The sequence below is a fragment of the Oncorhynchus kisutch genome, unplaced genomic scaffold (assembly GCF_002021735.2).
Source record: "Oncorhynchus kisutch isolate 150728-3 unplaced genomic scaffold, Okis_V2 Okis01b-Okis20b_hom, whole genome shotgun sequence".
NCBI lineage: Eukaryota > Metazoa > Chordata > Actinopteri > Salmoniformes > Salmonidae > Oncorhynchus > Oncorhynchus kisutch.
Genome location: NW_022261978.1, coordinates 6,606,367 through 6,631,366, shown reverse-complemented (window position 1 = coordinate 6,631,366; position 25,000 = coordinate 6,606,367). Strand labels below are relative to the sequence as shown.

General features: G+C 46.1%; 1 pseudogene; it reads right to left on the bottom strand.

Moving 5' to 3' along the window:
- LOC116358826 (adhesion G protein-coupled receptor L1-like) overlaps positions 1 to 25,000 on the bottom strand; it is an 82,831-nt pseudogene that overhangs the window by 9,370 nt on the left and 48,461 nt on the right.

Genomic DNA, 25,000 nt, shown 5'->3' with positions numbered 1-25,000 from the left:
TTGAGACCCCACCTACCTTCCTAGTGAGTGTACAGAACAGTATTGTGATGAGCAGAGCCTGGGCCGTGTTAAGGGAAGAGAAGAGGTAGGAGAGGAGGAGAGAGGGAGATGAGAGGAAGACGAGCCCCAGAGACCAGGTCACCACCAGGAGGAAGAGGAGGGTGAGCGAACCCACAGTCCACGCTCTGTAGAGAGGGAGAAAGAGGAGAGGGAGGAGGGAGGAAGAGAGGAGAGGGAGGGGGAGGAAGAGAGGAGAGGGAGATGGGGAGAGGTTTAGAGGCATGGAGGAGAAAGAGGGGTGGGGGTTAGGGAGGAGAGAGAGAGAGGGAGGTGGGGGTTAAGGGGGAGAGAGAGAGAGGGGGAGGGTGGGGGTTAGGGAGGAGAGAGAGAGGGAGGTGGGGGTTAGGGAGGAGAGAGAGAGAGGGAGGTGGGGGTTAAGGGGGAGAGAGAGAGAGGGGAGGTGGGGGTTAAGGGGAGAGAGAGAGGGGGAGGTGGGGGTTAGGGAGGAGAGAGAGAGGGAGGTGGGGGTTAGGGAGGAGAGAGAGAGAGGGAGGTGGGGGTTAAGGGGGAGAGAGAGAGGGGGAGGTGGGGGTTAGGGAGGAGAGAGAGGGAGGTGGGGGTTAGGGAGGAGAGAGAGAGGGAGGTGGAGGTTAGGGAGGAGAGAGAGAGAGGGAGGGAGGGGTTAGGGGGGAGAGAGAGAGAGGGAGGTGGGGGTTAGGGGGGGGAGAGAGAGAGAGGGAGGGTGGGGGTTAGGGGGGGGAGAGAGAGAGGGAGGTGGGGGTTAGGGGGGGGAGAGAGAGGGAGGGGTTAGGGGGGAGAGAGGAGAGAGGGAGGTGGGGGTTAGGGGGGAGAGAGAGAGAGGGGGGTTAGGGGGGAGAGAGAGAGGGAGGTGGGGGTTAGGGGGGAGAGAGAGAGGGAGGTGGGGGTTAGGGAGGAAGCAGAAGGAGAAGATGTTATGTCATGTTATTTTGACATAACTTTTTAAGCCTCACATCTTCTACTTTTCACTATTTGAGTCCTCTGTTACTTCTCCCTGTTTCTACCCCTTCCCATGAGCCTTTCTGTCCCTCCCTGCCCAAAACAAACAACCAATCATGCCTGTCACATATGTTCCAGGGGGCGGGGCTCACCTGAGGTTGTCGTGACGACTGGAGTCGGGTTTGAGGGCGGAGGAACTGTGCACCATCTTGTGAAGAGTCATCACCAAGACAACCAGGTTCAGCTGGGGGTCACAGGGTCAGAGGTCAGAGGTGAGAGGTCAATCCCATGTGTATGTGTGTGCTCACATGTGAGAGTGTGTGTGTTTGTCTCACCATTATAATGACAGATACAGGACCCAGGAAACTCCAGATGAAGTAGTTGTCCATCTGCAGCCAACACCTACACACACACACACACATACACACACACACACACACACACCACACACACACACACACACACACACACACACACACACACACACACACACACACACACACACACACACACACACACACACAATACAGCAGAGATTTCAAATCAATACTCACACACACATCCTCCCCCCCACCACACACACATCCTCCCCCCCACCACACACACATCCTCCCCCCCACCACACACACATCCTCCCCCCCACCACACACACATCCTCCCCCCCACCACACACACATCCTCCCCCCCACCACACACACTCTCTGCCACTTACATGGTCCGGGTGCCGTAGCCCCTGTAGTCGATGGCGGCGGAGACGGCCACGACCACCCCTGGCAGGAAAGTAGCCGCAGAGATAGAAGTACTTCCTCCTAGAGGACCGTCCTTCAAAGAGCTCCCCCTGCAGTAAGTAGAGTTCCACTGCCTCCAGGCATAACCAACAGAACACAGAGAGCAGGGAGAAATGGAGCAGACCTGCAAAGACTGGACACGCTACCTAGAGAGGGGAGGAGAGAGGGAGGAGAGGGGGAGGAGAGGGGAGGAGGAGAGGGAGGAGAGGGGGAGGAGAGGAGAGGAGAGGAGAGGAGAGGGGAGGGGAGGAGAGGGGAGGAGAGGGGGAGGAGAGGGGAGGAGAGAGGGAGGAGAGGGGGGAGGAGAGGGGAGGAGAGGGGAGGAGAGGAGAGGGGGAGGAGAGAGGGGGGGAGAGGAGAGGGGGGGGAGAGGAGAGGGGGAGGAGAGAGGGGGGGGGGGAGAGAGGGGGGGGGGGGGGAGAGGAGAGGGGGAGGAGGAGGAGAGGGGGAGGAGAGGAGGAGGAGAGGGGGAGGAGAGGGGAGGAGAGGGGAGGAGACGGAGGAGGGGGGGGAGAGGAGAGGGGGAGGAGAGGAGAGTGGGAGGAGAGGGGAGGAGAGGGAGGAGGGGGGAGAGGAGAGGGGGAGGAAAGGGGAGAGGGGGAGGAGGGAGGAGAGGGGAGGAGAGGGGGAGGAGAGGGGAGGAGAGGGGAGGAGAGGGGGGGGGAGAGGAGAGGAGAGGGGAGGAGAGGGGAGGAGAGGGAGGAGGGGGGGGGAGAGGGAGGATAGAGGGAGAGGTGGAGAGGGCGGAGGAGAGGGAATTCAATTAAATTCAAAATATTTTATTGGCATGACAGAAATCCCTCCCTTCATACTGCTGAAGTAACGACACATGAAGAAACACTGAGGAACATTTGAGTTACTGACTGGATCAACAAGAACTAAAAGCTCTGTGTACTGAGTCTTGTCCTCTCATAAGAACTAAAAGCTCTGTACTGAGTCTTGTCCTCTCATAAGGACTAAAAGCTCTGTACTGAGTCTGGTCCTCTCATAAGAACTAAAAGCTCTGTACTGAGTCTTGTCCTCTCATAAGGACTAAAAGCTCTGTACTGAGTCTGGTCCTCTCATAAGGACTAAAGCTCTGTACTGAGTCTTGTCCTCTCATAAGAACTAAAAGCTCTGTACTGAGTCTTGTCCTCTCATAAGTTGTGACAAAACTGTGTCACATCAAATCAAATTTAATTTGTCACATACATGGTTAGCAGATGTTAATGCAAATGTAGCGGAATGATTGTGCTTCTAGTTCCGACAATGCAGTAATATATCAACAAATTCACAATGACCATCTACTACACACAGGTGTAAAGGAATGGATAAGAATATGTACATATGAAGATGTGTGTGTCTTTGTATGTGTGTGTGTGTGTGATTTTACTCACGCTTTGTACTGTGTCTTATCCACCCCAATGAGGAAGATGAGTTCGGTGATGAAGAGGTTGCCCCACAGATTCCTGTGTATGGTGCTGTGGTCCGACTGTGGCGCCCCCTGGCAGCACAGTAAGGTACTGCAGGCTGCAAGGCACACCAGGGCTACGGATATACCTACCCAGGACACTACGTTAGACCAGAACCTCCTGTATACCATCTACAGACTGGAGAGAGGAGGGAGAGGTGAGGGCGGGGAGGGATGGGGGGGGATAGAGGGAGGGGGGGTAGCGGGGGGGGCTTAGGTAGAGGGAGGGGGGGATATAGGGAGGGGGGGGGGGGGGGTAGTAGAGGTGGGATGGAGGGAGGTGGGGTGGTTAGAGGGAGGGGGGGGGTAGAGGGTGGGATGGAGGGAGGGAGGGCGGTTAGGGGGGGGAAAGGTAGAGGGTGGGAGGGAGGGAGGGAGGGAGGGAGGGGGGGGGGGGTAGAGGGAGGGGGGGGTAGAGGGTGGGAGGGAGGGAGGGAGGGTAGGGGGGGAGAGGGAGGGCGGGAGGGAGGGAGGGAGGGGGGGAAGTAGAGGGAGGGGGGGTAGAGGGTGGGAGGGAGGGAGGGAGGTAGGGGGGGGGGAGGTAGACGGTGGGAGGGAGGTAGGGGGGGGGAGGTAGACGGTGGGAGGGAGGGAGGGAGGGAGGGGGGGGGGGGTAGAGGGTGGGAGGGAAGGAGGGAAGAGAGGAGGTGGAGGGCGGAGGGAGTGGAGGGGGAGGGCGAGGGAGGGAAGAAGGATAGAGAGTTTTTAACATTTAACCATTTCTTTGACCATCAAAATGTGATATTAGAGTGAGTTTGTATATGTGTGTAATGTGTGTGTGTGTAATGTGTGTTTGTGTATGTGTGTAATGTGTGTGTGTGTATGTGTGTGTGTGTGTGTGTGTGTGTGTGTGTGTGTGTGTGTGTGTGTGCTAGTTACAGCAGGTTGGTGGTAGGTCATCAGGACAGCGTAGGTTGACAGATGGTTACAGGCGCAGGTGGTGTGTGTGTTGTTGGTGTGTATCCGTTTACACCCCTGGGACGACCAACGACCCCCCGACGACCCCGATGCTGACCCCCCCGACCCCGTGGAGTTCCAGAACGAACAGTTGGGGCTGAAGTGGTTCTCCACCTGGAGACACATAAACATACAGGGTTGAACACACACACACACACACACAGACAAACACGCACGCACACACCCACACACAGACAAACACGCACACACACCACACGCACGCACGCACACACCCACCCACACACACACACACATACACACACACACACACACACGCACACACACACACACACCACACACACACACACACACACACACACACACACACACACACACACAGAGACACACACACACACACACACACACACACACACACACACACACACACACACACACACACACACACACACACACACACACACACACACACACACACACACACCACACAGAGACACACACACACACACACACACACACACACACACACACATACACACAGACAAACACGCACACACACACACACACACACACAAAAACACGCACACACACATACACACAAAAACACGCACACACACACACAAAAACACACACACACAAACACACACACTCCCCCACCACACATACACAACACCCCCTTCCCCACACGTACCTGTAGGTGTCGCAGAGTGAAGACGACCGGTTCAGAGAGGAATACTCGGTTGGAACCTTTGTTGACAGAAGCCGAGATCACGTGAGAATTCACCGCCAAGCTCCTGCCACCGCCAATCACAAACCCCGCCTCCAACCTCAACGAGGAGTTGTTAGTGGTCAGGAAGGATCCAAGGTTCTTATACAGAGATAGAACTATCTTCACCTGACCTAGAGATGGAGAGAGGAGGAGAGATAAAACTATCTTCACCTGGCCTAGAGATGGAGAGAGGAGAGATAGAACTATCTTCACCTGGCCTAGAGATGGAGAGAGGAGAGATATAATTATCTTCACCTGGCCTAGAGATGGAGAGAGGAGAGATATAACTATCTTCACCTGGCCCAGAGATGAGAGAGGAGAGATATAACTATCTTCACCTGGCCTAGAGATGAGAGAGGAGAGATATAACTATCTTCACCTGGCCTAGAGATGAGAGAGGAGAGATATAACTATCTTCACCTGGCCTAGAGATGAGAGAGGAGAGATATAACTATCTTCACCTGGCCCTAGAGATGAGAGAGGAGAGATAGAACTATCTTCACCTGGCCTAGAGATGGAGAGAGGAGAGATATAAACTATCTTCACCTGGCCTAGAGATGAGATAGGAGAGATATAACTATCTTCACCTCACCTAGAGATGGAGAGAGGAGAGATATAACTATCTTCACCTGGCCTAGAGATGGAGAGAGGAGAGATAGAACTATCTTCACCTGACCTAGAGATGGAGAGAGGAGAGATAGAACTATCTTCACCTGGCCTAGAGATGGAGAGAGGAGAGATATAACTATCTTCACCTGGCCTAGAGATGGAGAGGAGAGATAGAACTATCTTCACCTGGCCTAGAGATGAGAGAGGAGAGATATAACTATCTTCACCTGACCTAGAGTTGGAGAGAGGAGAGATAGAACTATCTTCACCTGGCCTAGAGATGGAGAGAGGAGAGATAGAACTATCTTCACCTGGCCTAGAGATGGAGAGAGGAGAGATAGAACTATCTTCACCTCACCTAGAGATGGAGAGAGGAGAGATATAACTATCTTCACCTGGCCTAGAGATGAGAGAGGAGAGATATAACTATCTTCACCTGGCCTAGAGATGGAGAGAGGAGAGATATAATTATCTTCACCTGGCCTAGAGATGGAGAGAGGAGAGATATAACTATCTTCACCTGGCCCAGAGATGAGAGAGGAGAGATATAACTATCTTCACCTGGCCTAGAGATGAGAGAGGAGAGATATAACTATCTTCACCTGGCCTAGAGATGAGAGAGGAGAGATATAACTATCTTCACCTGGCCTAGAGATGAGAGAGGAGAGATATAACTATCTTCACCTGGCCTAGAGATGAGAGAGGAAAGATAGAACTATCTTCACCTGGCCTAGAGATGGAGAGAGGAGAGATATAACTATCTTCACCTGGCCTAGAGATGAGATAGGAGAGATATAACTATCTTCACCTCACCTAGAGATGGAGAGAGGAGAGATATAACTATCTTCACCTGGCCTAGAGATGGAGAGAGGAGAGATAGAACTATCTTCACCTGACCTAGAGATGGAGAGAGGAGAGATAGAACTATCTTCACCTGGCCTAGAGATGGAGAGAGGAGAGATATAACTATCTTCACCTGGCCTAGAGATGGAGAGGAGAGATAGAACTATCTTCACCTGGCCTAGAGATGAGAGAGGAGAGATATAACTATCTTCACCTGACCTAGAGTTGGAGAGAGGAGAGATAGAACTATCTTCACCTGGCCTAGAGATGGAGAGAGGAGAGATAGAACTATCTTCACCTGGCCTAGAGATGGAGAGAGGAGAGATAGAACTATCTTCACCTCACCTAGAGATGGAGAGAGGAGAGATATAACTATCTTCACCTGGCCTAGAGATGAGAGAGGAGAGATATAACTATCTTCACCTGGCCTAGAGATGAGAGAGGAGAGATAGAACTATCTTCACCTGGCCTAGAGATGGAGAGAGGAGAGATATAACTATCTTCACCTGGCCTAGAGATGAGATAGGAGAGATATAACTATCTTCACCTCACCTAGAGATGGAGAGAGGAGAGATATAACTATCTTCACCTGGCCTAGAGATGGAGAGAGGAGAGATAGAACTATCTTCACCTGACCTAGAGATGGAGAGAGGAGAGATAGAACTATCTTCACCTGGCCTAGAGATGGAAGAGAGGAGAGATATAACTATCTTCACCTGGCCTAGAGATGGAGAGGAGAGATAGAACTATCTTCACCTGGCCTAGAGATGAGAGAGGAGAGATATAACTATCTTCACCTGACCTAGAGTTGGAGAGAGGAGAGATAGAACTATCTTCACCTGGCCTAGAGATGGAGAGAGGAGAGATATAACTATCTTCACCTGGCCTAGAGATGGAGAGAGGAGAGATAGAACTATCTTCACCTCACCTAGAGATGGAGAGAGGAGAGATATAACTATCTTCACCTGGCCTAGAGATGGAGAGAGGAGAGATATAAACTATCTTCACCTGGCCTAGAGATGGAGAGAGGAGAGATAGAACTATCTTCACCTGACCTAGAGATGGAGAGAGGAGGAGTAGAGATATAACTATCTTCACCTGGCCTAGAGATGGAGAGAGGAGAGATATAACTATCTTCACCTGGCCTAGAGATGGAGAGAGGAGAGATATAACTATCTTCACCCTGGCCTAGAGATGGAGAGAGGAGAGATAGAACTATCTTCACCTGACCTAGAGATGGAGAGAGGAGGAGTAGAGATATAACTATCTTCACCTGGCCTAGAGATGGAGAGAGGAGAGATATAACTATCTTCACCTGGCCTAGAGATGGAGAGAGGAGAGATATAACATCTTCACCTGGCCTAGAGATGGAGAGAGGAGAGATATAACTATCTTCACCTGGCCTAGAGATGGAGAGAGGAGAGATATAACATCTTCACCTGGCCTAGAGATGGAGAGAGGAGAGATAGAACTATCTTCACCTGACCTAGAGATGGAGAGATAGAACTATCATGTGTGTGTTTGTGGCTAAGTGTGTGTTTCTTTCTGTGTGCGTGTGTGTGTGTGTTTATGCACGTGTGTGTGCGCAAGTGTATGTTTACTTGTGTGTGCGAGTGTGTGTGTCTGCGTGTGTGTCTTTGTGCGTTCATGTGTGTGTGTCTGTGTGTGTGTCTTTGTGCGATCGTGTGTGTGTATGTGACTGTGTGTGTGTCTTTTGTGCGTTTGTGTGTGTGTGTGTCTGTGCGTTTATGTGTGTGTGTGTCTCTGTGCGTTCGTGTGTGTGTGTGTGTGTGTTGTGTGACTGACCATTGCTGCTGTACTGCTGTAGAGTAGCAGTTGAGAGCTGTAGAACACTGTCACTGTCATAGGAGTGAGGGAACGTCAGGTCCTGTAGATCTGCCTCTGTGTTCAATACATACACCTCTAGATCTACACACACACACACACACACACACACACACACACACACACACACACACACACACACACACACACACACACACACACACACACACACACACACACACGTACAGAAGCAAGCACACACACACACACACACACATACACACACACACACGCGCGTGAAAGAGAAACAGAGGGAAGTTTTTACATTTCAAACTGAACAGATTGCTAAGACACACACACACACCAAACTTACCGACATTGGGCGCTCTGTCGCTGAATCGCCCCTCGTAGATGTTGTTAGCCAATAGAAAGGCTCCTTTCTCCATGGCGTCCAATAGCAGCGAGGCAGAGCGTGATTGGTCAGTGGTCCTCATATCAGCCCAGGAGGACTAGAGCTTCAGGGCCCAACAGGTTATCAACTACCTGAACCACCGCCTGTCAGAGACACACACAAATATATATATGTATATATATACAAACCTTTATGGTTACTACATGATTCCATGTGTGTTATTTCATAGTTTTGATGTCTTCACTATTATTCTAAAATGTAGAAAATAGTAAAAATAAAGAAAACCCTTGAATGAGGAGGAGTGTCCAAACTTTTGACTGGTACTGTATATATATATACTATGTACTGTATAGACGATATCATATAAAGCCTCATGAACTGATCACCTGTCCGGACTAGAGATATATCACTCACCCATATACTAAATATACAATACTAAATATACAATACTAAAGATACTATACTAAATATACAATACTAAAGATACTATACTAAATATACAATACTAAGATACCATACTAAATATACAATACTAAAGATACTATACTAAATATACAATACTAAAGATACTATACTAAATATACAATACTAAAGATACCATACTAAAGATACTATACTAAATATACAATACTAAAGATACTATACTAAATATACAATACTAAAGATACTATACTAAATATACAATACTGAAGATACTATACTAAGATACTATACTAAATATACAATACTAAATATACAATACTGAAGATACTATACTAAAGATACTATACTAAATATACAATACTAAATATACTATACTAAATATACAATACTAAATATACAATACTAAATATACAATACTGAAGATACTATACTAAATATACTATACTAATATACAATACTAAATATACAATACTGAAGATACTATACTAAAGATACTATACTAAATATACTATACTAAATATACTATACTAAATATACAATACTAAATATACAATACTAAATATACTATACTAAATATACAATACTAAATATACAATACTAAATATACAATACTAAATATACAATACCAATGATACTATACTAAATATACAATACTAAATATACAATACTAAATATACAATATTAAATATACTATACTAAATATACAATACTAAATATACAATACCAATGATACTATACTAAATATACAATACTAAATATACAATACTAAATATACAATATTAAATATACTATACTAAATATACAATACTAAATATACAATACTAAATATACTATACTAAATATACAATACTAAATATACTATACTAAATATACATACTACATATACTATACTAAATATACAATAATAATAATGCTATACTAAATAAACAATACTAAATATACTATACTAAAGATACTATACTAAAACACAATATTAAATATACTGTACTAAATATACTATACTAAATAAACTATACTAAATATACAATATGAAAGATTCTATACTGAATATACAATACTAAATATACATACTAAATATACTATACTAAAGATACTATATTTAAATATACAACACTAAATATACTGTACTAAAGATCTATACTAAAAATACAATAATAAATATACGGTACTAAATATACTATGCTAAATACACTATATTAAATAAACGATACTAAATATACTATACTAAAGATACTATACTAAAGATACTATACTAAAAACACAATATTAAATATACTATACTAAAAACACAATATTAAATATACTGTACTAAATATACTATACTAAATAACTATACTAAATATACAATATGAAAGATTCTATACTGAATATACAATACTAAATATACATACTACATATACTATACTTAAAATGCAATACAAAATATACTATACTAAATATACTACACTTAAAATAAACGATACTAAATATACTGTACTAATATGCAATGCAAAATATACCATACTAAAGATACAATACTAAATATACTATACTAAATATACTATACTAAATATACTATACTAAATATGCAATACTAAAGATGCAATACTAAATATACTATACTAAATATACTATACTAAATATACTATACTAAATATGCAATACTAAAGATACTATACTAAATATGCCATACTAAAGATGCAATACTAAATATACTATACTAAATATACTATACTAAATATACTATACTAAATATGCAATACTAAAGATACCATACTAAAGATACCATACTAAAGATGCAATACTAAATATACTATACTAAATATACTATACTAAATATACTATACTAAATATGCAATACTAAAGATACCATACTAAAGATACCATACTAAAGATGCAATACAAATATACTATACTAAATATACTATACTAAATATACTATACTAAATATGCAATACTAAATATACTATACTAAATATACTATACTAAATATACTATACTAAATATGCAATACTAAAGATACCATACTAAAGATACCATACTAAAGATGCAATACTAAATATACTATACTAAATATACTATACTAAATATACTATACTAAATATGCAATACTAAAGATACCATACTAAAGATACCATACTAAAGATGCAATACTAAATATACTATACTAAATATACTATACTAAATATACTATACTAAATATGCAATACTAAAGATACAATACTAAATATACAATACTAAAGATACCATACTAAATATATAATACTAAAGACACTATCCTAAAGATACAATACTAAATATACGGTACTAAATATGCAATACTAAATATACATACTAAAATATACAACACGAAATATACTATACTAATATTCTATACTAAATATGCTATCGTAACTATACTATACTAAATATATACTATATGTAGAGAGTTGTGGTTTACCTGGACATAAGCTCTACAGGTGCGTTCCCTCTTCTGCAAACTGAAGTAGACAGGAACACACTTTACGTAACACAAGTACTACAAATCAAATCAAATGTTATTTGTCAAATGCACTCGAAGACAACAGGGTGTAGACCTTACCGTGAAATGTTTACAACCAGTCTGAAGGTGTGTGTACCTTGTAGTGTGTGTGTGTGTGTACCTTGTTGTAGTGTGTGTGTGTACCTTGTTGTAGTGTGGTGTGTGCCTTGTTGTAGTGTGTGTGTGGTGTGTACCTTGTTGTAGTGTGGTGTGTGTGTGTGTGTACCTTGTTGTAGTGTGTGTGTACCCTGTTGTAGTGTGTGTGTGTGTGTGTGTACCTTGTTGTGGTGTGTGTGTACCCTGTTGTAGTGTGTGGTGTGTGTGTGTACCTTGTTGTAGTGTGTGAGTACCTTGTGGTGTGTGTGTGTGTACCTTGTTGTAGTGTGTGTGTGTGTACCTTGTTTAGTATGTGTGTGTGTGTGTGTGTGTGTGTGTGTGTGTGTGTGTTGTGTGTACCTTGTTGTAGTGTGTGTGTGAGTACCTTGTAGTGTGTGTGTGTGTACCTTTCTGTAATGTGTGTGTACCTTGTTGTAATGTGTGTGTGTGTGTGTGTGTACCTTGTTGTAGTGTGTGTGTGTGTGTGTGTGTGTGTGTGTGTGTGTACCTTGTTTGTAATGTGTGTGTGTACCTTTCTGTAATGTGTGTGTGTACCTTGTTGTAATGTGTGTGTGTGTGTGTACCTTGTTGTAATGTGTGGGTGTACCTTGTTGTATGTGTGTGTGTGTGGTGTGTGTACCTTGTGTGTGATGTGTGTGTGTACCTTGTTGTCATGCGTGGTGTGTACCTTGTTGTAATGTGTGTGTGTGTACCTTGTTGTAATGTGTGTGTGTGTGTGTACCTTGTTGTAATGTGTGTGTGTGTGTGTGTTGTGTGTGTGTGTGTGTGTGTGTGTGTGTGTGTGTGTGTATCTTGTTGTAATGTGTGTGTATCTTGCTGTAATGTGTGTGTATCTTGCTGTAATGTGTGTGTATCTTGCTGTAATTGTGTGTATCTTGCTGTAATGTGTGTGTATCTTGCTGTAATGTGTGTGTATCTTGCTGTAATGTGTGTGTATCTTGCTGTAATGTGTGTGTATCTTGCTGTAATGTGTGTGTATCTTGTTGTAATGTGTGTGTATCTTGCTGTAATGTGTGTGTATCTTGTTGTAATGTGTGTGTATCTTGTTGTAATGTGTGTGTGTCTTGCTGTAATGTGTGTGTATCTTGCTGTAATGTGTGTGTATCTTGCTGTAATGTGTGTGTATCTTGCTGTAATGTGTGTGGTATCTTGCTGTAATGTGTGTGTACCTTGTTGTAGTTGCGTGCAGCAGACTCCTTGTTGGCTGGTCGTAGGGCCTGAAGCTGAGAATCCAGGATGTCCAACAGCTGCTCTAGAAGTTTGACTGACATGCTGACATCACCGGCGTAGACCCGCCCCCTCGTCAGGTTTACTAACTCACCAGCGATGTTAGCTGCATTCTCCCCACTCTTTATCTAGGGGAGGGAGGGGGAACAAGGGTGGAAGGCAGAGGGGGAGAGTGAACAGGGGAGGAGGGCAGAGGGTGAACGGGGAGGAGAGAGGGAGGGAGGGGGAAACGGGGGAGGAGGGAGGGAGGGGGAACGGGGGAACGGGGGAGGAGGGAGGGAGAACGGGGGAGGAGGAGGAACATATGGTCATGTTAAAGTTATGTGGTGCTGTCCATTCACGACCTGTGTGTATGTCTTCGCCTGCGTATGGGTGTGTTTCCATCCATGTCCTTCTGCGTGTCTGTATGTGTGTGTGTGTATGTGTGTGTGTGTGTGTGTGTGCATACAGTGTGTGTGCGTGCGTGTGTCCATGTCCTTCCCTCCCTGTGTGTGTGTGCATACAGTGTGCATGCGTCCCTGCGTAAGAATGCGCGCACGTGTCCATCCGTGTGTGTGTCCATGTCCTTCCTCCCTGTGTGTGGTGTGTGTGTGTGTGTGTGTGACTGACCTTCTGTGCTATCTGACTGACCCAGGGGAGGTACAGTTACTGAGGTCAGGCCCTCTGGTGTTCCAGGTTACCGGGGACAACACACACTGGTACGATGCTATACCTGGCGGAGGAGAGGGGGAGGAGGGTGGGGAAGAGAGAGGGGGGAGGAGGGTGGGGGAGAGAGAGGGGGAGGAGGGATGGAGGGAGAGAGGAGGGTGGGGAGAGAGAGGGGGAGGAGGGATGGAGGGAGAGTGGGGAGAAAGAGAGGGGGGGAGGGGAGAGAGGAGGGTGGGGAGAGAGAGGGGGGAGGAGGGATGGAGGGAGAGAGGAGGGTGGGGAGAGAGGGGGGGAGGAGGGATGGAGGGAGAGAGGAGGGTAGGGAGAGAGAGGGGGAGGAGGGATGGAGGGAGAGAGGAGGGTGGGGAGAGAGAGGGGGAGGAGGGATGGGGGGGGAGAGGGAGGAGGGTGGGAGAGAGGGGAGGAGGGATGAAGGGAGAGAGGAGGGTAGGGAGAGAGAGGGGAGAGGGATGGAGGGAGAGAGAGGGGAGAGGATGGAGGCAGAGAGGAGGGTGGGGAGAGGGGGAGGAGGGATGGAGGGAGAGGAGGGTAGGGAGAGGGGATGGGGGGATGGAGGGAGAGAGGAGGGTGGGGAGAGAGAGGGGTGGAGGAAGGGAGGAAGAGAGAGAGAGACAGATCAAAACCTAATTTGCATTCAGCATGCTCTCACTCTACAGTATCACCCCCCTCTTCTCTCTCTCTCTCTCTCCCCCCTTCTCACCAGCCTACCATTTCACTGACACACAACACACACCACACCAACACACACACAACACACACCACACACACACCACACCACACACCTCACCCCAGTGATCCTTTGGGACATGGTCTCTCCACCAATCTCTCCTTTAGGTGTAGGGGGCCACTGTACCCCTCTGGTCACCCTCCCCTCACACACCCCAACCTGGGACCCCCCCGGGGGCGATGGGGCACGGTGGGGGGGGTGAGGGGTCAGCGGGACCATGGCCGTGATTGGCCGCAAGTCTGGACTCCGGTTGATGACCCCCGATGGGATTGGAGGCTGAAGGTCGTACTGGGGTCAGCGCTACGGTGGCTGTGTAGGACCCCACTGTAGTCATTAGAGATGAGAGAGGACCTGGAGGAGAGAGGCATGGGGAGGGAAGGGGTCAAATACATTATCATTCTGGTTAGTAAACTGTAGTCATTAGAGATGAGAGAGGACCTGGAGGAGAGAGGCAGGGGGAGGTAGGGGTAAAATATATTATCATTCTGGTTAGCAAACTGCCCCCCACACACACCCTGCCCTTCCCCCGGGCACACACACCTTTGGTTGGCTGGGGCGGTCTGAACTGCAGAGGGTATCTCAGCACGTAGTAGTTATTCCACACATACAGCTGGTTGTCCCGTGGGTTGTAGTCTATAGATGATATATACTGGTAGGGGTTAGGGAAGGGGATCTGGACCGGCACCTCTCGCCCTCTACTGGTGTCAAACGCATATAACACCATATCCCCTCCACCTCCTCCTCCTCTGTCTGTCTGTCCCTCGTCGTCTTGGAAGACAGAGCGCACCGCGTACAGCACGCCACACGCCATGAAGGCGTTGCTCGCCCCGCGCTTGTCGAAGCTGGTCGCCCACGTACCCTCGAAACGCAGGGTGTAAGGGTTTACCTGGAGGGGAGGAGAAATGAAGGGGCAGGAGAGGGGGAAAAGAGAGAGAGAGGAGAAGAAGAGGAGAGAGGAGAGAAACAGGAGAGAGGAGAGAAAGAGACGGAGAGAGGAGAGAGAGAGGAGTGAGAAAGAGAGAAAGAGAGAGAAAGAGAGAGAAAGAGAGAGAGAAAGAGAGAGAGAGAGAGAGGGAGTGAGAAAGAGAGGAGAGAGAAAGAGAGAGAGAAAGAGAGAGAGAAAGAGAGGAGAGAGGAGAGAGAGAGAGAGGAGAGAAAGAGAGGAGAGAAAGATAGGAGAGAGGAGGAGAAGGAGAGGAGAGAGGAGAGAAACAGAGGAGAGAGAGAGGAGGAGAAACAGAGGAGAGAGAGGAGTGAGAAAGAGAGGAGAGAAACAGAGGAGAGAGGAGTGAGAAAGAGAGGAGAGAGGAGAGAGAGAGAGAGAGAGGAGTGAGAAAGAGAGGAGAGAGAAAGAGAGAGAGAAAGAGAGGAGAGAGGGAGAGAGAGAGAGAGAGGAGAGGAGAGGAGAGAAAAAGAAAGAAAAGAGAGAAGAGAGGAGAGAGAGAGAGAGGAGAGAGAGAGAGAGAGAGAGAGAGACAGAGATAGAGAGAGAGAGAGAGAGAGAGAGAGAGAGAGGAGTGAAGAGAAAGAGAGGAGAGAGTTTAGAGAGTTAGAGAGAGAGGAGAGGAAGTCAATTCTAAAAGCTTCTAAAAAGGTATTTTGTTTCATTTGAAAACATTTAGTAAAATATATTGTGTGAAATGTACATATAATATGTATAAACTGGAAGTAGAAGACTAAGTGTTGTTGTCCATTAGTTTACTGCAATTAGTGGAGGAGTGGTAGGGTTAGAGGAGGAGTGGTAGGGTTAGGGGAGGAGTGGTAGGGTTAGGGAGGAGTGGTAGGGTTAGGGGAGGAGTGGTAGGGTTAGGGAGGGGTGGTAGGGTTAGGGGAGGAGTGGTAGGGTTAGGGGAGGAGTGGTAGGGTTAGGGGAGGAGTGGTAGGGTTAGGGGAGGAGTGGTAGGGTTAGGGGAGGAGTGGTAGGGTTAGGGGAGGAGTGGTAGGGTTAGGGGAGGAGTGGTAGGGTTAGGGGAGGAGTGGTAGGGTTAGAGGAGGAGTGGTAGGGTTAGGGGAGGAGTGGTAGGGTTAGGGGAGGAGTGGTAGGGTTAGGGGAGGAGTGGTAGGGTTAGAGGAGGAGTGGTAGGGTTAGGGGAGGAGTGGTAGGGTTAGGGAGGAGTGGTAGGGTTAGGGGAGGAGTGGTAGGGTTAGAGGAGGAGTGGTAGGGTTAGGGGAGGGGTGTAGGGTTAGGGAGGAGTGGTAGGTTAGGGGAGGAGTGGTAGGGTTAGAGGAGGAGTGGTAGGGTTAGGGGAGGGGTGGTAGGGTTAGGGGAGGAGTGGTAGGGTTAGGGGAGGGGTGGTTAGGGTTAGGGGAGGAGTGGTAGGGTTAGGGGAGGAGTGGTAGGGTTAGGGGAGGAGTGGTAGGGTTAGGGGAGGAGTGGTAGGGTTAGGGGAGGAGTGGTAGGTTAGAGGAGGGTGGTAGGGTTAGGGGAGGAGTGGTAGGGTTAGGGGAGGAGTGGTAGGGTTAGGGGAGGAGTGGTAGGGTTAGGGGAGGAGTGGTAGGGTTAGGGGAGGAGTGGTAGGGTTAGGGAGGAGTGATGGTAGGGTTAGGGGAGGAGTGGTAGGGTTAGGGGAGGAGTGGTAGGGTTAGGGGAGGAGTGGTAGGGTTAGGGGAGGAGTGGGTAGGGTTAGGGGAGGAGTGGTAGGGTTAGGGGAGGAGTGGTAGGGTTAGGGGGTAGGAGTGGTAGGGTTAGGGGAAGACAATGAAGGAAAATATATTTAAAAAATATGTGTATTTAAAATATTTATATTAACCCCAAAATGTATCTGGGAGATTGGAAATGATGTAGACAATTACATTGATGGAAGCCTATAGTCGCTGGAAGCAGGTTGGGGTACAGTCAGTTAATCTGATTATAGTTATGGGGTACAGTCAGTTAATCTGATTATAGTTATTGAGTACAGTCAGTTAATCTGATTATAGTTATTGAATATACAAACACTGGCTTCATATATGTTTTCCAATGTTTTAAAATGTATTTCTATGTGAAAACTGAAGTGGTGGATTCATTCCTTTCCATTTTAGTAGAGACTCTTATCTAGAGCAATTTACAGTAGTGAGTACATACATTTCAATACTGGTCCCCCACGGGAATCAAACCCACAACCCTAGCATTGTAAAGGCCAAGCTCTACCAACTGAGCCAACTCTACCATCATGGCATCACAAACCACTTGATGTCTCAATGTAGTTCATTACTGTAGCGGTCATTGTTTTTCTACAGGCTGATGGAAAGTCTATAGGTACAAACCTAGATGACCAGCCTCTGTACAATACAGTCATGTACATTTACATTCTGTTTAGCAAGGATGGTAAATCAATACTGTACAAAATGTGGTTGTTTTCCATGTTATTTAATTTGATGTGAATGTTTTGTGTCTTTGTTCATAACTTTGCACCATTTGATGATGTAAATGTTTGAGGACAGCGTTTTGTTCTTTCTAGATTCCATTAGAATGACATCACAGAGAAAGGGGCAGGGTTTTGTTCTTTCTAGATTCCATTAGAATGACATCACAGAGAAAGGGGCAGGGCAACAACTCTTACAATTCCAACTATTGAAACCTGATTCTGTTCCTAATTATACAACAACCTTTTTTGCCAAAGCAGGGATGCTGCAATTTTTTGTTGTTGCCCGCACTAGCGACGTCTATATCGGTCTGCTAGTTCTAGAAAAGGTCCAGTGTACTTTTGTGGAAAAAAGTATTTTTCAAAAAAATTCTATATTTTTTATTATTATTATTATTATTAATTTTCAGATTTTTCAGAGGTTTTCTGCAGCCCCTCAGCACCTCTACTTCCCACGGGTACGTAGAAGCCAAAATCTATCTGCAATCTTACACCTGATCTTTCCCCTACAATTTTTCTTTTCATATAAAAAAAGAACAAAAAAACCATTTAGGTAAAATCCTCCCTCCGATCCATCCTTCTCTCTCACCTGACTGACAACTATACGTCCATTGTTGGCTTCAGTTGAGTAGATGACCCACAGTCCGTTCTCATCCCAAGCGAGGTCGATATCGCTCTTCCCGCCCCACCGATACGGAGAAGTGTCGTGGTAGTTAGCGTTCAACACCACCGCCTCGCCGCTCTTCATAGAGAGAGAAAGAAAGGTTACGTTACATCGTATCAATGCTGAAGTATTTACAATTGTCATAAATACACAACACACAAGAAATCAATCGATACAATAAAAATCTAATTTAAAATACATATTTTCTGGAGAAACCATCAGTCTGCGAAGGATTGGGGGTCAATTCATCAGTCTGCGAAGGATTGGGGGTCAATTCATCAGTCTGCGAAGGATTGGGGGTCAATTCATCAGTCTGCGAAGGATTGGGGGTCAATTCATCAGTCTGCGAAGGATTGGGGGTCAATTCATCAGTCTGCGAAGGATTGGGGGTCAATTCATCAGTCTGCGAAGGATTGGGGGTCAATTCATCAGTCTGCGAAGGATTGGGGGTCAATTCATCAGTCTGTGAAGGATTGGGGGTCAATTCATCAGTCTGCGAAGGATTGGGGGTCAATTCATCAGTCTGCGAAGGATTGGGGGGTCAATTCATCAGTCTGTGAAGGATTGGGGGTCAATTCATCAGTCTGCGAAGGATTGGGGGTCAATTCATCAGTCTGTGAAGGATTGGGGGTCAATTCATCAGTCTGCGAAGGATTGGGGGTCAATTCCAGTCAATTCAAAAAGTTAACCAAAATTCCAAATTCATATGGTCCTCATCAAAAAGTGTTGAAGACTTGACATCGGAATGTCAGTGTACTTCCTGAATTGACTGGGATTGAAATGGCATTGACCTCGAGCCTGGTGCGGTGGAAAGGTGATACAGATCTCAGGTAAAGGTCAGAGGTCACCTTAATGCGCGTGCGGAGGTCGTACTTGACCAGGTTGCGCGTGCGTTCCTTGTTGTAGAACACGGCTCCATCATAGACCACGAAGCCTGTACCGTCGACGCGGTTCGGCAGCCTGGCGGGACAGAGACAGGACATAAAGAGGACGTAGAGAGGACAGAGACAGGACATAAAGAGGACGTAGAGAGGACATAGACAGGACATAAGAGGACGTAGAGAGGACAGAGACAGGACATAAAGAGGACGTAGAGAGGACAGAGACAGGACATAAAGAGGACGTAGAGAGGACAGAGACAGGACATAAAGAGGACGTAGAGAGGACAGAGACAGGACATAAAGAGGACGTAGAGAGGACATAGACAGGACATAAAGAGGACGTAGAGAGGACAGAGACAGGACATAAAGAGGACGTAGAGAGGACGAGGACAGGACAGAGACAGGACGTAAAGAGGACAGAGACAGGACATAAAGAGGACAGAGACAGGACATAAAGAGGCCGTAGAGAGGACATAGACAGGACATAAAGAGGACGTAGAGAGGACAGAGACAGGACATAAATAGAACGTAGAGAGGACATAAAGAGGACAGAGACAGGACATAAAGAGGACGAAGAGAGGACAGAGACAGGACATAAAGAGGACGAAGAGAGGACAGAGACAGGACATAAAGAGGACGAAGAGAGGACATAGAGAGGACATAAAGAGGATGTAGAGAGGACAGAGACAGGACATAAAGAGGACGTAGAGAGGACAGAGACAGGACATAAAGAGGACAGAGACAGGACATAAAGAGGACAGAGACAGGACATAAAGAGGACAGAGACAGGACATAAGAGGACGTAGAGAGGACATAGAGAGGACATAGAGAGGACATAAAGAGGACGTAGAGAGGACATAAAGAGGACAGAGACAGGACGTAGAGAGGACAGAGACAGGACATAGAGAGGACATAGAGAGGACAGAGACAGGACATAAAGAGGACGAAGAGAGGACAGAGACAGGACATAAAGAGGACGTAGAGAGGACAGAGAGGACATAAAGAGGACGTAGAGAGGACAGAGACAGGACATAGAGAGGCCAGAGACAGGACATAAAGAGGACGAAGAGAGGACAGAGATAGGACATAAAGAGGACAGAGACAGGACATAAAGAGGACGTAGAGAGGACATAGAGAGGACATAGAGAGGACATAGAGAGGACATAAAGAGGACAGAGACAGGACATAAAGAGGACGTAGAGAGGACAGAGACAGGACATAGAGAGGACAGAGACAGGACATAAAGAGGACGAAGAGAGGACAGAGACAGGACATAAAGAGGACAGAGACAGGACATAAAGAGGACGTAGAGAGGACATAGAGAGGACATAGAGAGGACATAGAGAGGACATAAAGAGGACGTAGAGAGGACATAATGAGGACAGAGACAGGACGTAGAGAGGACAGAGACAGGACATAAAGAGGATGTAGAGAGGACAGAGACAGGACATAGAGAGGACAGAGACAGGACATAAAGAGGACGAAGAGAGGACAGAGACAGGACATAAAGAGGACGTAGAGAGGACAGAGACAGGACATAAAGAGGACGTAGAGAGGACAGAGACAGGACATAGAGAGGCCAGAGACAGGACATAAGAGGACGAAGAGAGGACAGAGATAGGACATAAAGAGGACAGAGACAGGACATAAAGAGGACGTAGAGAGGACATAGAGAGGACATAGAGAGGACATAGAGAGGACATAAAGAGGACAGAGACAGGACATAAAGAGGACGTAGAGAGGACATAAAGAGGACATAAAGAGGACGTAGACAGGACATAAGAATGACGTAGAGAGGACATAAAGAGGACATAAAGAGGACGTATAGAGGACATAAAGAGGATGTAGAGAGACATAAAGAGGGCATAAAGAGGACGTAGAGAGGACGAAGAGCATACATAGATGGAAATGAACTGTTAGCTAAATCTGGTGCAATGCATCATTTCTCAGTGTTCTGAGACTTCTGGTATTGTGGTACATTGTCCCTGTCCAAATAAACTGGTATTGTGGTACATTGTCCCTGTCCAAATAAACTGGCATAGTGGTACATTGTCCCTGTCCAAATAAACTGGTATTGTGGTACATTTCCCCTGTCCAAATAAACTGGTATTGTTGGTACATTGTCCCCGTCCAATTAAACGGGTATTGTGGTACATTTTCCCTGTCCAAATAAACTGGTATTGTGGTACATTGTCCCTGTCCAAATAAACGGGTATTGTGGTACATTGTCCATGTTCAAATAAACTGGTATTGTGGTACATTTCCCCTGTCCAAATAAACTGGTATTGTTGGTACATTGTCCCCGTCCAATTAAACGGGTATTGTGGTACATTTTCCCTGTCCAAATAAACTGGTATTGTGGTACATTGTCCCTGTCCAAATAAACGGGTATTGTGGTACATTGTCCATGTTCAAATAAACTGGTATTGTGGTACATTGTCCCTGTCCAAATAAACTGGTATTGTGGTACATTGTCCCTGTCCAAATAAACTGGTATTGTGGTACATTGTCCCTGTCCAAATAAACTGATAGTGTGGTACATTGTCCATGTCCAAATAAACGGGTATTGTGGTACATTGTCCATGTCCAAATAAACTGGTATTGTGGTACATTGTCCCTGTCCAAATAAACAGGTATTGTGGTACATTGTCCATGTCCAAATAAACTGGTATTGTTGGTACATTGTCCATGTCCAAATAAAGTGGTATTGTGGTACATTGTCCCTGTCCAAATAAACTGATATTGTGGTACATTGCCCCTGTCCAAATAAAGTGGTGTTGTGGTACATTGTCCCTGTCCAAATAAAGTGGTGTTGTGGTACATTGTCCCTGTCCAAATAAACTGGTATTGTTGGTACATTGTCCATGTCCAAATAAAGTGGTATTGTGGTACATTGTCCCTGTCCAAATAAACTGGTATTGTTGGTACATTGTCCCTGTCCAAATAAAGTGGTGTTGTGGTACATTGTCCCTGTCCAAATAAAGTGGTGTTGTGGTACATTGTCCCTGTCCAAATAAACTGGTAGTGTGGTACATTGTCCCTGTCCAAATAAACTGGATACGTCACATTAATAAATACATATACATAGGACCTCCATAGAGTTGAAGAGGACTTCAGACAAATAGTTTATATTATACACACACACTCTGTTTCTCTCTGTCTCTCTCTCTCTCTGTCTCACTCTGTTTCTCTCTCTCTCTGTTTCTCTCTGTTTCTCTCTGTCCTCTCTCTCTCTCTGTCTCACTCTGTCTCTCTCTCTCTCTGTTTCTCTCTGTTTCTCTCTCAGACAAATAGTTTATATTATACACACACTCTGTTTCTCTCTGTCTCTCTCTCTCTGTTTCTCTCTGTTTCTCTCTGTTTCTCTCTGTTTCTCTCTCAGACAAATAGTTTATATTATACACACACACTCTGTTTCTCTCTGTTTCTCTCTGTCTCTCTCTCTCTCTGTTTCTCTCTGTTTCTCAGACAAATAGTTTATATTATACACACACTCTGTTTCTCTCTGTCTCTCTCTCTCTGTTTCTCTCTGTTTCTCTCTCAGACAAATAGTTTATATTATACACACACTCTGTTTCTCTCTGTCTCTCTCTCTCTGTTTCTCTCTGTTTCTCTCTCAGACAAATAGTTTATATTATACACACACTCTGTTTCTCTCTGTCTCTCTCTCTCTCTGTTTCTCTCTGTTTCTCTCTCAGACAAATAGTTTATATTATACACACACTCTCTGTTTCTCTCTGTTTCTCTGTTTCTCTCTGTTTCTCTCTCAGACAAATAGTTTATATTATACACACACTCTCTGTTTCTCTCTGTTTCTCTGTTTCTCTCTGTTTCTCTCTCAGACAAATAGTTTACATTATACACACACACCGTCTGTGTTTCTCTCTGTTTCTCTCCATCTCTCTAAATGTCTCTCTAAATGTCTCTCTCTTTCTCTCTAAATGTCTCTCTAAATGTCTCTCGCCATCTCTCTAAATGTCTCTCTCCATCTCTCTAAATGTCTCTCTCCATCTCTCTAAATGTCTCTCTAAATGTCTCTCTCCATCTCTATAAATGTCTCTCTCCATCTCTCTAAATGTCTCTCCATCTCTCTAAATGTCTCTCTCTTTCTCTCTAAATGTCTCTCTCCATCTCTCTAAATGTCTCTCCATCTCTCTAAATGTCTCTCTCTTTCTCTCTAAATGTCTCTCTCCATCTCTCTAAATGTCTCTCTCTTTCTCTCTAAATGTCTCTCTCCATCTCTCTAAATGTCTCTCTCAATCTCTCTAAATGTCTCTCTCAATCTCTCTAAATGTCTCTCTCCATCTCTCTAAATGTCTCTCTCAATCTCTCTAAATGTCTCTCTAAATGTCTCTCTCAATCTCTCTAAATGTCTCTCTAAATGTCTCTCTCAATCTCTCTAAATGTCTCTCTCAATCTCTCTAAATGTCTCTCCCATCTCTCTAAATGTCTCTCTCAATCTCTCTAAATGTCTCTCTCAATCTCTCTAAATGTCTCTCTCCATCTCTCTAAATGTCTCTCTAAATGTCTCTCTCAATCTCTCTAAATGTCTCTCTCAATCTCTCTAAATGTATCTCTCTTTCTCTCTAAATGTCTCTCTCTTTCTCTCTAAATGTCTCTCTCTTTCTCTCTAAATGTCTCTCTCCATCTCTCTAAATGTCTCTCTCAATCTCTCTAAATGTCTCTCTCAATCTCTCTAAATGTCTCTCTCCATCTCTCTATCTCATACACGTACTAGACACACACACCCCTCTCTCACTTGTAAGTGGTGGTGACTCTGTTCTGCCTGTAGTCGTCCCATGAAGCATACTCATACAGAACTTCCGTCCTATAGGGTGTCCAGGGCATGACATACAGCCTATCAGCAGCCTGCAACGGGTCCTTACACCACGCCCCAGATTGATGCTCCGCCTCCAATAAGGAAGTAGCCGGTTGGACGCTCAGGAGAGAACCAGGACACACAAAGACTGGAGAGGAAGAGAGGGAGGGAGTGGGAGAGCGGGGAGAGAGGGGAGAGAGGGGAGGAGATGAGGGGGAGGAGGAGATGGCGAGAGGGAGGAGTAGAGGGGGAGGGAAGAGATGAGGGGAGAGGGAAGGGAGAGATGAGGGGGAGAGGGGATACAGGGAGGCGGATGAGGGGAGAGGGGATACAGGAGGCGGATGAGGGGGAGAGGGATACAGGGAGGCGGATGAGGGGGAGAGGGGGAGAGGGGATACAGGGAGGTGGATGAGGGAGAGAGGGGATACAGGGAGGCGGATGAGGAGAGAGGGGATACAGGGAGGAGGATGAGGGGGAGAGGGGATACAGGGAGGCGGATGAGGGGGAGAGGGGATACAGGGAAGAGGATGAGGGGGAGAGGGGATACAGGGAGGCGGATGAGGGGGAGAGGGTTACAGGGAGGCGGATGAGGGGGAGAGGGGATACAGGGAGGAGGATGAGGGAGAGAGGGGATACAGGGAGGCGGATGAGGGGGAGAGGGGATACAGGAAGAGAATGAGGGAGAGAGGGGATACAGGGAGGCGGATGAGGGGGAGAGGGGATACAGGGAAGAGGATGAGGGAGAGGGGATACAGGAGGCGATGAGGGGGAGAGGGGATACAGGGAAGAGGATGAGGGAGAGAGGGGATACAGGGAGGCGGATGAGGGAGAGGGGGGATACAGGGAGGCGGATGAGGGGGAGAGGGGATACAGGGAGGCGGATGAGGGGAGAGGGGATACAGGGAGGCGGATGAGGGGGAGAGAATATAGGGAAGGAGGAGAAAAAGGAGAGAGAGTTTTATTCCAATAAACCACTGCAGTGTGACTTCAAAGAGACAACAGCAACTGGAGCATACAGGTGTATATGTGTGTGAGAGAGAAAGAAAGAGAGAGAGGAGAGAGAAAGCGAGAGAGAGAGAG